The sequence below is a fragment of the Brachypodium distachyon genome, chromosome 4 (assembly GCF_000005505.3).
Source record: "Brachypodium distachyon strain Bd21 chromosome 4, Brachypodium_distachyon_v3.0, whole genome shotgun sequence".
NCBI classification, from domain to species: Eukaryota; Viridiplantae; Streptophyta; class Magnoliopsida; order Poales; family Poaceae; genus Brachypodium; species Brachypodium distachyon.
This window is the reverse complement of record NC_016134.3, coordinates 25720845-25733482: the sequence shown is the minus strand read 5'-3', so window position 1 is coordinate 25733482 and position 12638 is coordinate 25720845. Positions and strand designations below refer to the sequence as shown.

The 12638-nt window shown below is 46.0% G+C and overlaps 1 long non-coding RNA gene and 1 pseudogene across 1 annotated transcript; one reads left to right on the top strand and one right to left on the bottom strand.

Annotated features, from left to right (window-relative positions):
- Window positions 1–778: 778 nt before the first annotated feature.
- Window positions 779–1805, bottom strand: LOC106866706. The gene is made up of 3 exons (XR_002960498.1): window positions 1633–1805; window positions 1405–1539; window positions 779–1325 (listed from the first exon to the last, which is right to left on the bottom strand). It is a non-coding gene; the product is annotated as an uncharacterized LOC106866706 (long non-coding RNA).
- Window positions 1806–2054: 249 nt separating this feature from the next.
- LOC112268663 lies at window positions 2055–2945 on the top strand (annotated as a pseudogene).
- The last annotated feature ends 9693 nt before the right edge of the window (window positions 2946–12638 follow it).

Here is a 12638-nt window from a genome sequence, read left to right as displayed (position 1 = left end):
ACTAATCCACTATGGATTTCGTATGTAACTGAGACACATTTCATAATTCCAAAATAAATCATACTCCCTCCGATCCTTAATTGTTGTCGAAATATTACATATATCTAGACGTTTTTTAATAATAGATACATACATATTTGGACAAATTTGTGTCAAGAATTTAGGATCAGAGGGAATACACTCTAAGAGACCCCAAAGTATATAGAGCAGTATTCTCGGTGACAATGAAAAATAGGTGATTTTTTTGAAGAGGATTATATATACATGTTTCCCGTGCAATACAGTGCTAGTTTGACTCAAGGCATAACAAACCAAAATAAGCACACTAATTTCAACCAAGTAAAAGTATCAGCACCTCCATATACATTCTTCTATGACCGCAGCTTCAACTGTTGATTAGTCATTGAGATTGTGCATGACCTTAAATGTTCTCGATGACTAGCTACACGTCAGAAGAACTTTCAGTTATGCCGCTCAACCTGATCAATGTAAATACTAGCTAAGAATTCAGGACCACAATTGAAGTCAAGAATCGATAATGCATTCGCTATTCAACTATATCAATTTTGTCAACATTCATTCAGGTACATAAAAAACTTGTCTAAAAGCACAAAAACTAAAATGGTTGCAACAAACTCGAACAAAATATCGATCGATCGCAGTTATGAAAACATTGGACGAATATCAATCAGACAGCCATAGCGACGGCGTTCCAAGAAAAATAGTGATCGACATGAACACATTAAAAGGTTCAGCTATGCAGACACAGCCGCTTGATTCATAAATTCTGGAGAAATATCACAAACTAATGGCACACACATAGCTTTTACAAACCCCGAAGGTTCCATCCAATAAAAACTTGAGGACTTCAGACAATGAAACTGAAATTACTCAAGTCTGGACTAGTGCCAACAGGAGATCGCTTGATAGGCAAGAATAGCTCTAAAAAGACTAACCGTTGTGTCAACATCAACATCAAAATTTGAATGGATCAGTTAAATCCAAATCACGGGGATAATGAGGCATACCACGGATAGATCGATCAGTTGTGAATTGAAACTCAGCACCTTTTGAAGCCCTTTTATCTAGCTGAAGCGTCCATTCTTGCTCTGCCAAGAACCCCTGATTGTATTGCATGGAACGAACCTCAGATGTCATCAACTCTAGAAATCTCGCGTTAAAGACAAAAAATGTGGCAAAGTTAATGACAGACGGATTTCCCCGATAATATCCCAAAACTATTGTCTTGAGAGGATGTCAAAAGATTTGATAACATTCCGGTGTTTACGACGCCACAAATTGTTTGCACTTCCAACTCCAAATGGCTGAAAAGAACACATGAAATAGGAAATGAAATTCCTTTGAAAAGAGAAGTTAAACCTTAAATGAAGAACCAACACCAACCTCAATGTACAACTTCTCCAAGCATGGAAAGCATCTCATGAAGTCAATAATTGTGTCCAGACAAAGAGTCTCCATCTCCACGGCTAAAATTTTGACAGTGCTCACTGCCGTCGTTAGGCTACAGGTGTGTAATCCCTTTTTGAGCATGCAACAAAACATATATTAGACCATCTACAAGGGCACGGCGTGTAATTAAATTCATGGCCCACAGAAATATGTGTAAGTTACCTGGATAGCCGCGGAGCCGAACGAGAATTTGGTGGAGGCACAAAACTCAGAAGAATGGCAGCGCAAGGTCTCCAGTTTAGGTGCGGAAATTACTTTTATATGCATGTTAAGCTGAGTAGCATTCATATCGAGATGGGGCACTCTTTTAAGACAAGGGGCATTATGGATGACGAGTTCCACAAACTGGCCATTTGCCTCAGAAAATGTAGCGCTCACACCGATGCTTGTAAGGCTAAAGGAGTTGACTCTGGGCACAACGAAAGCCGCAACTGCTTCTAATCATTAAGCACTCGAGAGCAGGACAAGCAGCAATGATGTGGTGCAATGGACGATCCGACGTGATGACCTCTATGAGTCCGAGGTGTTTGAGAGCTGGGAATTGAAGCCCTTGGACGGTGTTGACAGGGAGATAACAATAGGAGATGGTGGCAACACGGAGGGTGGAGGAGCAGCGAAAGATCGTGGATCGTTGCAGCGGAAGATATCCATGGAGATGTGCGAATGGTACAGAACGGAAAGATCATAAATCGAGCTCTTGGAAATTGTCAAGGGCAGGAGATTGGAGCCAAGCTTCAATGGTAGCTGCCCGGTTGCTGAAGCGGAACGACGAAGGGACGCAGAAGCAGCGACAGGGGCCTTTGTGAGAAGACAGGATGCGCCATATGAGAGTGCCGGCATATTCAGAAACTTCATCTTCATCCCCAAGGCCAAGCGGCATTACAGGCCGTAGAGATAAACATGCCAGTACTCTCATATCGAGCATCCTTTCTTCTCAGAGAGGCCCTGTCGCCGGTTCTGCGTCCCTTCGTTGTTCCGCTTCAGCAACTGAGCAGCTACCGTTGAAGCCTGGCTCCAATCTCCTGCCCTTGATAATCTCCAAGAGCTCGATTTATGATCCCCCCCCCAACCCCTTCGATCGTACCATTCGCAATTATCCATGCATATCTTCCGCTGCAACGATCTACCATCTTTCGCTTCTCCTCCGCCCTCCGTGTTGCCACCATCGCGTATTGCCACCTCCCTGATAGCACCGTCCAAGGACTTCAATTCCCACAACTCAAACAGCTCGGACTCATATAGGTCATCATCTCGGATCGTTCAGTGCACGACATCATTGCTTCTTGTCCTGCTCTCGCGCGAGTGCTTAATGATTAGAAGAAGCCAGGGCTTTCGTTGTGTCCGGATCCACTCCTTTAACCCCTAGAAGCATCGGTGTGAGCGCCGTTAGATATTCTGAGGCAAATGGTCAGTTTGTGGAACTCATCATCGAGAATGCCCCTTGTCTTAGAAGAGTGCTCCATCTTGAAATATGAATGCTACTTAGCTTGACCTGCATATAAAAGGAATATCCGCGCCTAAACTGGAGAGCTTGCGCTGCCATTCTTCTGAGTATCATGCCACCACATATCTCTCCTTTGGCTCCGCGGCTACTCAGATAACTGACACGCATTTCTGTGCGTCATGAATTTAATTACAGGCATTGCCCTTGTAGATGGTCTAATATATGTTTTGTTGCATGCTTATAAAGGGATTTCACTGAAGAGCTTCATGCGCTAGCCAACGCAACCAAAAGACCGATCTGATGGAAGGGTAGGCAATCCACTTATACTTCAACACTCCCTCTCACGTGTAACTCCCGCAGGCCTAAACGTGGATCGAGAATGCGTTGCAATTTAATTGTGGCAACCGGGTCTCGAACTCGAGACCTTTTGGTTCTGATACCATGAAGAGCTTCATGCGCTAGCCAACGCAACCAAAAGACCAATCTGATGGAAGAGACTACGCAATCCACTTATACTTCAGCATTCACATTGATAGCCTGACGACGGCGGCGCACAGTGTCAAAATTTTAGCCGTGGAGATGGAAACTCTTTGTCTGGACACAATTATTGACTTCATGAGATACTTTTCATGTTTGGAGAAGTTGTACATTGAGGTAGGTGCTGCTTCTTTATTTATGGTTTACATCCTCTTTTCAAAGGCGTTTCTTTTCTTATTCATGTGTTCTTTTCAGCCATTTGGAAATGCAAACAATTTGTGGTATCGTAAACACCGGAATGTTGTAAAATATTTTGATATCCCTCTCAAGACAACAGCGTTGGGATATTATGGGGGCAATCCGTCATACATTAACTTGCCACATTCTTTGTCTTGAACGTGAGATTTGTAGAGTTGATGGCATTTGAGGTTCGTTCCGTGCAATACAATCAGGGGTTCTGATTTCCTTGTAAATATTCATTTCCTTCTTCTTAATGAAAATGCAGCGCTCCTGCCCGTTCCTCAAAAACAATCAGGGGTTCTTGGCAGAGCAAGAACGGAAGCTTCAGCTAGATAAAAAGGGCTTCAAAAGGTGCTCAGTTTCATTTCACAACTGATCGATGTGTCCGTGGTATGCCTCAAATAAATCATCCTCGTGATTTGGATTTAACTGATCCATTTATATTTTGATGTTGATGTTGACAGAGGTTTTAGTCTTTTGTAGAGCTATTATTGCCTATCAAATGATCTCTTGTTGGCACTAGTCCAGACTTGAGTAATTTCAGTTTAATTCTCCGTAGTCTTCAAGTTTGTATTAATTACATGGAACCTTCTGGATTTGTAAAGCGATGTGTGTGCCATTGGTTTGTGATATTCTCCAAATTAAATTTCTGAATCAATAAGCGGTTGTGTCTGCATGGCTGAACCTATTGCTGTCTGATTGATATTCATCCTATGTTTTCATAGCTGTAATCAATCGATATTATTGTTCAAGTTTGTTACAACCATTTTAGTTTATTGTGCTTTGAGACATGTTTTTTACTGTACCAGAAAGAAAGTTGACAGAATTGATATAGTTGAACACCGAATGCATTACTGATAATTGACTTCAATTCTAGTCCTTAGTTCTTTTGCTAGTATTTACATGAGTAAAATGCACCCGCAGTCCTAATAGTTTCGCAGTCCTAATGGTTTTGCAGTCCTAATCGACAAAATGGCATAATAGATGTATAAAAAAGTTAGGGTGGCATTTCTCCAAGTCAAGTTTTTGTAATGGCATTTCTCCAACCAGTGAAAATTATAACGGCATAGATCCAATTAACCCTTACTGAAAGACCCCTGCCAATCTACCTTAGAACACCCTTTCGGCCTTTCCTTTAACTTCCCCTTTCTTCTGCGTCGCCGCGACGGCTCCAAGTGTAGCAGTGTAGCAGCCCCATGTGCTCTGAGTCTCTCACCAGCGCTGTTCAGCCACCACCCAGCGGGTGCATCATCGATTAAAAAAGAAGAGTCAGAAGGCTAGTACAACGCCGAAACGACAATACAACGCCACTGAGTGGCAAGAAAGAAACAAAAAGGACTACGTGCTATCTATCCAACCACTCGCCATCGAGGCCGGAATAGACACTCTACCCCTAAAGAGTCCCGCGTGCTTCAACCGACCAAACTCCTCTTGGATGCTAAGCAGGATTCGCTGCAATGAAGGCGACGTCCGATTGAAAACCACATCATTCCGATGGCACCAAATGGTCCAAAGGACAAGTATGATCCCCGTCCGGAAATCCCTCCGGGCCCGTCACGGTAAGGGTAAAGAAGACCACCAGTCCCACAATGTAGAATCCGCATTGAGAGCCCACTCCACATGTCCCCAAGCCGCCCAAAAGCGCTCCCAAACCTGCCTTGCGAAGACACACCCCAAGAGCAAACGGGAGAAGCCGCCATGATAGCCACCGCGAATCCCTCCATCTTGATCCGCACGAGCTCGAATTGCCGTACATGGTGCTACTGCTTTCGTGCTCGGCAGGGGAGAGGGGGGATTGGGGGGAGCAGATGCACTGGTGCCTAGAACTAAGAAAGGAAATATGGATCGGGTGAGAATTGGTGATTTTCTTTACATGGATGTAAAGAGTGCTCATTAGATTGTCAGAAAATCACCGGGTTTTCCTGGAAACAATCCTAAAAAGGAAGCAAATTGTGGGTGATAATACTAGTAATAGTCTAATACTCATTAGTATGTTCTTATTTTGTAATTTCTGACAACCTACTGTGATAGAGATTAACTGTCAACTTAGCACGATGGAAACTATGCCGATCTGAAATTGCAGGGACTAATTTTAGATAATTCAGTTTGGTAGGTGCAGGAAAACTGGAAGAACAGGCTGCAGGAAGCAGTGAGCTCTTCCTTGGTTGATGCATTCTGCAAACAGGTAAAAACATGTACCGAACTAGCACTAAACTTTATGGAAGTTGAGAGTAAAATGAGACCCAGCATAGGGGAAATTGTCAATATGCTGAACGAAATTGGAACGAGTTGTGAAGAAAAGGAAACTATGGCATCCACGGAGCTGCTTGGCATCCACCCCCCGGAACTCCGGTTCCCTTTTAGTCCAAACCTGTCGATCACGTGCCCGCTACATCTAAGAGCATCTCCACTCGCCCCCCCTCAAGGCCCCCTAAACGGGATTGGGGGCGCCGGCACGTAAAATCTGACCCAGCCGGCCTCCCCAATTTGTTTTTTTAGCCGGCGCTGCCCAAAAATTTATCCGGCGCCCCAGGCCGAACGTAACTTTGGGGGGGGAGGGGGGCGGGGGGCATCGAGGGCGCCGGCTGAAGCCAAAAGGCAATGCGGGCCACACTTGTCGGCGAGATAATCCAAATTTCTCTCCAAATTTTCGGCGGCTACCTCTTTTCCCTCCACTGCCCCCAACTCCCCCCCCCCCCGCCTGGGCGGCAAGTCCCGCCATTTCCCCCATTCTCGCCGCCGAAACCACCTCAAAGTGCCTCGCCGACACCACCGCCGCTCCAATTAAAACCCTGGCGCCGAAAAGGTATGCAGCGCCGCGTTGCACGCTGGCCGGCGACGCATCGGCAAAGAAACCCAAGGAAAACCGCCGCAACGTCGAGAGCGCCTCCCGCCGTGAACGGGAGAGGAGGGCCAAGGAGAGGAACGCCGACCTGGCCTGGCAGATGGAGGCGCAGAGGGCCGTGGCCTCAGTGCAGATGGATGGCATTCCAGTGCCGTGGCCACCCTCCGCCCAGCACTGGAGCAGCGGCAGCCAAGGGAGCTCTTCGTCGTCCCCGTCGCCGGCAGGCATATCGCCGGTGTCACCCCATATGCCCCATGACCACCAGGGGAATGCCACGCCGTCCTCTCGCGGTTCTCGCCGGACTACCCCGACACCAACCCACTCGGCGGCTTCAACCTCAACACCTTTGCCACGGATCCCCTCGGCGGTTTCAACCCCAACGCCTTCGCGTCACCTCCTCTGCGGCGGGGGCCTCTCTCCTACGGCGGTTCCTCACCGTCCGCCTCCTTCCAGCAGTTCCCCGCCGGCTGCTGATATGGGTGGGGGTGGCCCGATCTTTCGATGAGATTGATAACTCTCGATTTGGGTAGGAGGTGACGTTGACGATCCGACTACGGCCTAGGAGGCAGCGCCTTAGCAATCGATACACCAACTCCAGAGGGTTATTGATCACGCGGGGGCACGATCAACCTGACCACGAAGGTCTTTGTTCCTGCAAGCAATCGAAGAACAAGCAAGAACAACATAAATAGCGGATGCAATCTGAAATTGCGAATATACTATATCAAACCAATGTCTCAACGAGACGATAAGTTGGAGTCTTGACGACGGTAAAACAGGTGGTCTAACCGACACACGCGATTACACGAAAGTAGCAAAGATGGCTAAACTTTATCTAATCAAAACCCAAGACTCCTTAGGGGGGCTCATGGGGTATATAAAGGAGGAGGGAGAGATATTTTCGTCCACCTTGAGTAAGGAGGCCGAAATCCAACTCTATCTCTAACTTTCCTAACAAACTACAACTCTTTAGGAAACAGAAAAACAGATCCGTCAGCTTGTTTTGTCCGTCACGGTCAGCACGAGTCGAATCTCTTGATGGGCCAGATCTGTTGGAAAAGGGCTTGTAATTACCTTTCCAACAAGTACTTGTTTGCTTGATTTGGACTCCGTATGCGGCCTGGGTGGTTAAAACAAATTCGGGTCTCCTGACAGTTCGGGCCCGAATCGGATTCAACTTTAATTCGTGATATCTTTCTCTAGCAAGCTCCGAATCATGTGCCGTTTGATTTGTTGGAAAGTAGACTTGATAGGCTTCAATTTGAATCTCCCTTTGCAGGCTATCACACTTTATCTTCACTTTGGACTTGTAAAGTTCAATAAGATGCCTACATAATAAGATTACACAAGATAGTAGCTCCGCCTCTTTGCAAGTAACATATTGAAAACATTTTGTAATTGAATTCACCTGATTATAATTATTATTAGATATACCAACAATTAGGGTTCTAATGGTCGTATCCATGGTTAGCATGTCCATATAATCTGCAGCCAGCCCGTGCCCAACCCGTTCGACGGAATGTCGCAAGGCGACTCCATCATGGCCGACATGATCAACAATGGCTCCCAGCACGTCCACTACACCTACACCCAAGAAGAGGAGCCTAACGCCGCCGAGGATACTGAAGAGCGAGAAGAATGGGCCGACGGGATAGAGGAGCTGGTCGTCGCCGCGTCGAAGGGGAAGAAGAAGGGTGCGGACGAGAAGATGAATGCCGGCGGCAGTGGCCGAGGCCCCAAATGGACTGCCAAGGAAGACGAGTGCCTCGCCGAAGCTTGGAAGGTCGTGAGCATGGATCCCTTCACCGGCGCGAATCAATCCGGCGACACCTACTGGCGGCGTGTGAAGACGGCTTATGATGAGCGCCGGGTCATCGACCGGGAGTTCGCGTCGGTGACCCACGATCGCAACGAGTCCGGTCCGGCTTGTCAGACAGATGGCAAATGATCCAACAAGCGTGCAACAAGTGGCATGGCATTCAAGAAGAGGTGCCAGCAACCCGCAAGCGGCAGCAGCGCCCACGATCAGGTAAGCCGGCGCCTTCTTTGAGCTTTTTGTCGCCGATTTTACATTTGACGCCCGGTCTTGTAGATGGTCGCCATGTTCACCGCCTTCCGAGACGACAACGACGGCAGCAACTTCAAGTTCATCCATGTCTTCGCAAGAATTGAGACGTGTGACAAGTGGATGGAGACGCGTGTCGGCCTTGCCAAGACCGGCATCTACGACCCGAAAGCCGCTCCTCCGGCGGCAGCAGAAGGCCGACCCATCGGCCACAAGAAGGCAAAGGCAATGAGGGATGCCGCGCCGGCCACAGAGTGCCTGTCCACATGCATCGAGAAGTGCATGTCCGACATCGCCGCACAAGCCGCGAAGATTGACGAGCTCGCCGCCAAGAGGGAGGCTGTCGCGGCGTCATGATGGGCGACGGTGATCAAGAAGCAAGATGACAAGCTCGAGATCCTCAAGGCAAATGTCGCGGCGAAGAAGATGTAGGAGGACTTGTTGATCTTGACATGCGACACCATCGGCATGTACGACGAGGTGAAGGCGTGGTACGACGGCCAGCGCAGGCTCATTTCGGCCGAAGCGAGAGTGCCGGCATTGGCGCCCCAAATAGCAGAAACGGCCATCTCTACTCCATCGGCGCCCTCACCGCACGAAACAGCAACTCCGGCCACTTCTACACCACCGGCGGGCACGGAAGAGCCATCAGCGCCGCGGAAGACGAAGGGGCCGAGTGATTTCACTTTTTATTTAAGTTTATTTTGATCACCAAAACTTGTGATGATCTTGGGCGATTTCGTGATTTGGGCCGGCTTGTGAAATGGCGGCAATACTTTGTTTGTATTCTATTTTTTGGGGGGCCGACGCGGCTGGGTCTCAAACGAAGAGGGTGCGCCGGCACCCCCTCAAATGGCCTAGCGCCGGAGGCGAAATGGGGGAGGGGGGGGGGGGGGAGTGGAGTTGCTCTAACCAATAGAAGAGATCACCGAGTTGCTTTCCGGCTCCAGCCAGGGAGACCAGAAAGGTACTTTACCGAGTGGCTATGTGGTGTTCTTCCCCCGAGGTCAACTTACACCCTCATTGTGACAACAAGGGACCGGCAACAGTCACCACCAGACACGGATGCGTTTATAATTGAGCAGAGCAGCATAATTGGAGAGGATAAACTTAACAATATCAGCCAAGGAAAAGCCGAAACCGAGTATGACGATTTCTTTACAGAAGTTGAAGAGAAGGGCATCAGTCTGTTACACAAGCTAACATTGACACCTGTTTGTGACCTAGAAGTAGAGCTGCAAATTTTTGACCCTTAGGGTACCCTTTGACCCTTCTTAGTTTAACCAAATGAACTAAAATTTTAAAGTGACACCGTTTTTTGGAAAACTAATTCATTTCTTTGAACTAAGGGGGGTCAAATGTTTGCAGCTCTACCCAGAAGCAAAGATGATCAGTGAGGTGAGTGCAGTAAATACTGAACACTTCTGATTCAATACATCCCGTCTCCTCCAACGAAAACACAAGGACGGTCCAAATCATTCCGTACCCCTTCATAAAAAAAAGGCATGATAGACATTAAATAATATTTTCTTCTCTTCTTTCCACCTGGCTCCGAACAACACCAGGTGTTTTTGATTTTGCCAGAGATTGCACCATTGGATCGCGACGAAATTTCACGAGTTTGTAGTAGACACAATTCCGCACAATCCCACCTAAGGGGTCAGCGCAATACTTCTTGTGCCAGCGGGAAACATGCAAACAAGTCGGACATTTGTGCTGTCCCGCACGGCTGTGAGAAATCAAAACAGCGCTCGGTGTTTTGCAATTTTCCAAAGCTTCCACCGTTGGATCGCGACAAAATTTCACATTATAGTGTTAGACAAAATTGCGCACATTCTCACTGAAGAGATCGGCGAAATCTTTCTTTAGTCAGCGAGGAACATGCGAACAATTTGGACATTTGTGCTGTCTCGCAGGGTCGCGAGAAATTTAAACAACTACACCGTGTTTTGTAGGTTTCTGAAGATTCCAGCGTTGGATTGCGACAAAATTTTACACTGTGATAGTAGAAAAAATTCCTCAGAGTCTCACCAAAGGGATCGTTGAAATAGTGATTGAATCAACGGAAAACATGCGAACAAGTCATACATTCATGATGTGACGCACGGCCGCGAGGAATCCAAACAACACTTGACGTTTTGGAGTTGTCCGGAGATTTCACCGTCAGATCGAAACGAAATTTCACACTGTCATAATAGATACAATTTCGCACAATCTCACCGGTGGGATTGTCGAAATAATACTTTAGGGCGAGAGAGGAAGGAGGCAGGAGAAATAAAAAAATTAGGTAACAGGAGAGCAAAAGGAAGTAGAAGAAAAAACGTGAAAAGACCATCCTACGCTTCTGAGTTTGGGAAGGGGATTGTATTGAATTAGTCCTCAATACTGAATTACTTAAAGGAAGCACCTATCAATAGTCTTGCACTGCATTGATTAATGTTTGTTTCATTCAATCAGATTATATCCACGATGAATTTTGGTAAAATGGTCTCCATGGATGTGTACCCCACAAAGCCATGGTAAGTGGATAGTGGAATTGTCCAGTGAGCATTAAATGGAGTCGAAATGTTTATTCCATTGTCCATTTCAGTATGGGAGGCATGAGTAATTTTGTTTATATATGTCCGTATGTACAATGCAGGGTTATAACAAGCCACTTCAATGGTGACATCTGCATTTGGGACTATCAGATAAAGGTTGGTGACTACTCACGTTACCAACCGCAGGAGATTTTTCCCTCAACTATGAAGCACTTACATCCATACGTTTGTCGTCCTGACGATTGCAGAGTACAATAATTTCATTTGTCAGTGGAGTTACTTATTTTGGTAATCCAAACATAGTTTTTAATTACGTTGATATCATGGTATACAGACCAGCTAGAATAGCATAAGTGATCAAACTTATAAACCCCATGCAAGCTAAAACCCATCATTTCCATCAAATCAAGGGACATGACATGATGACCTTATGTTTACCAAGCTCGAGTGGATATTAAAGAATCAGGGTCGTCGTATGCCATTCGTATTATTATTGTTAGTGACATGCACGGTTGTATCTTATGACTTATGTTTCTGAATGCTCAAATGTGTTAACTTGTCGTTTGAAAAGTCTGTCGTTCGTCAGCTAATAAGTATGCAACTTGTTTGCTGAACTCAATATCAACATATATATTGTTATTTTGAATTAGTCGTGTTGTTCTATCTGTAACAGGACTTGAAAGCTAGAGCATGTCCTGATTGATGATCACATATTCACATTATATGGACCATAGTTATAACATACGGATCAATAAATACTATGGACAGTTGGGTACATTTTCTCGGATTAACTCATTTTGAGGATTAATTATGGCGTGTTTTTGCAAAATTACTGTGTATGCATTTACAGTCGAATGATTTAGATCTGACGGCCAGAGAAAAATAGGGGCCTTCCCCCAGCTCCATTACCACCTATCTTTAATCTCCTATGAAATGGAGTAAAATTTGCATGCCAACAAATTTATTATATACTAAAAGTAAATGACGGAACAACTAGAAAAAAGACAGGAGGTTAGAAAATCTCACAAAAAGCAAAATATCCGGCCCTTGATATATGCATCTATTGAATCACAACCATTGGATCTTCCTAAACGAGGTGCCGACTGGTGGACCAATAATAACCATCCCAATCCCCCTGTCAACCTGTCACGGAACAGCTATCCCTGCGATCCTCTTTCTTTGGAAACGCATGTCAATCTCCTTTGGCTCTTGCCTTGATCGGTGTCACAGAAAAAGGGCAAAGATCTTCAACTCTAACGTACAGATCCACGGATGAACTTGGCAAATCAGCGCACATATTCAGGTACGCATGCATTATTTCAGTCTTTGGGCAGCAATGCTTAATCGTTGATGTAAATATCTATCAATAGATTAGTTTTTCGTACAGCAATGCCAAGTTGGCTGATTCCATAATGGCTACATGCGCCGAGCTTTATCTGCCGTTGAATTAGAAATAAATCACAACATTTTTTCACGTTTTGTTGTTTTTTCTCTGTTTGGTGGCAGCAGGTTTTTGCCCCACAGTAACTTGGCCGAGACGGTCTCGTTACAGTGGGT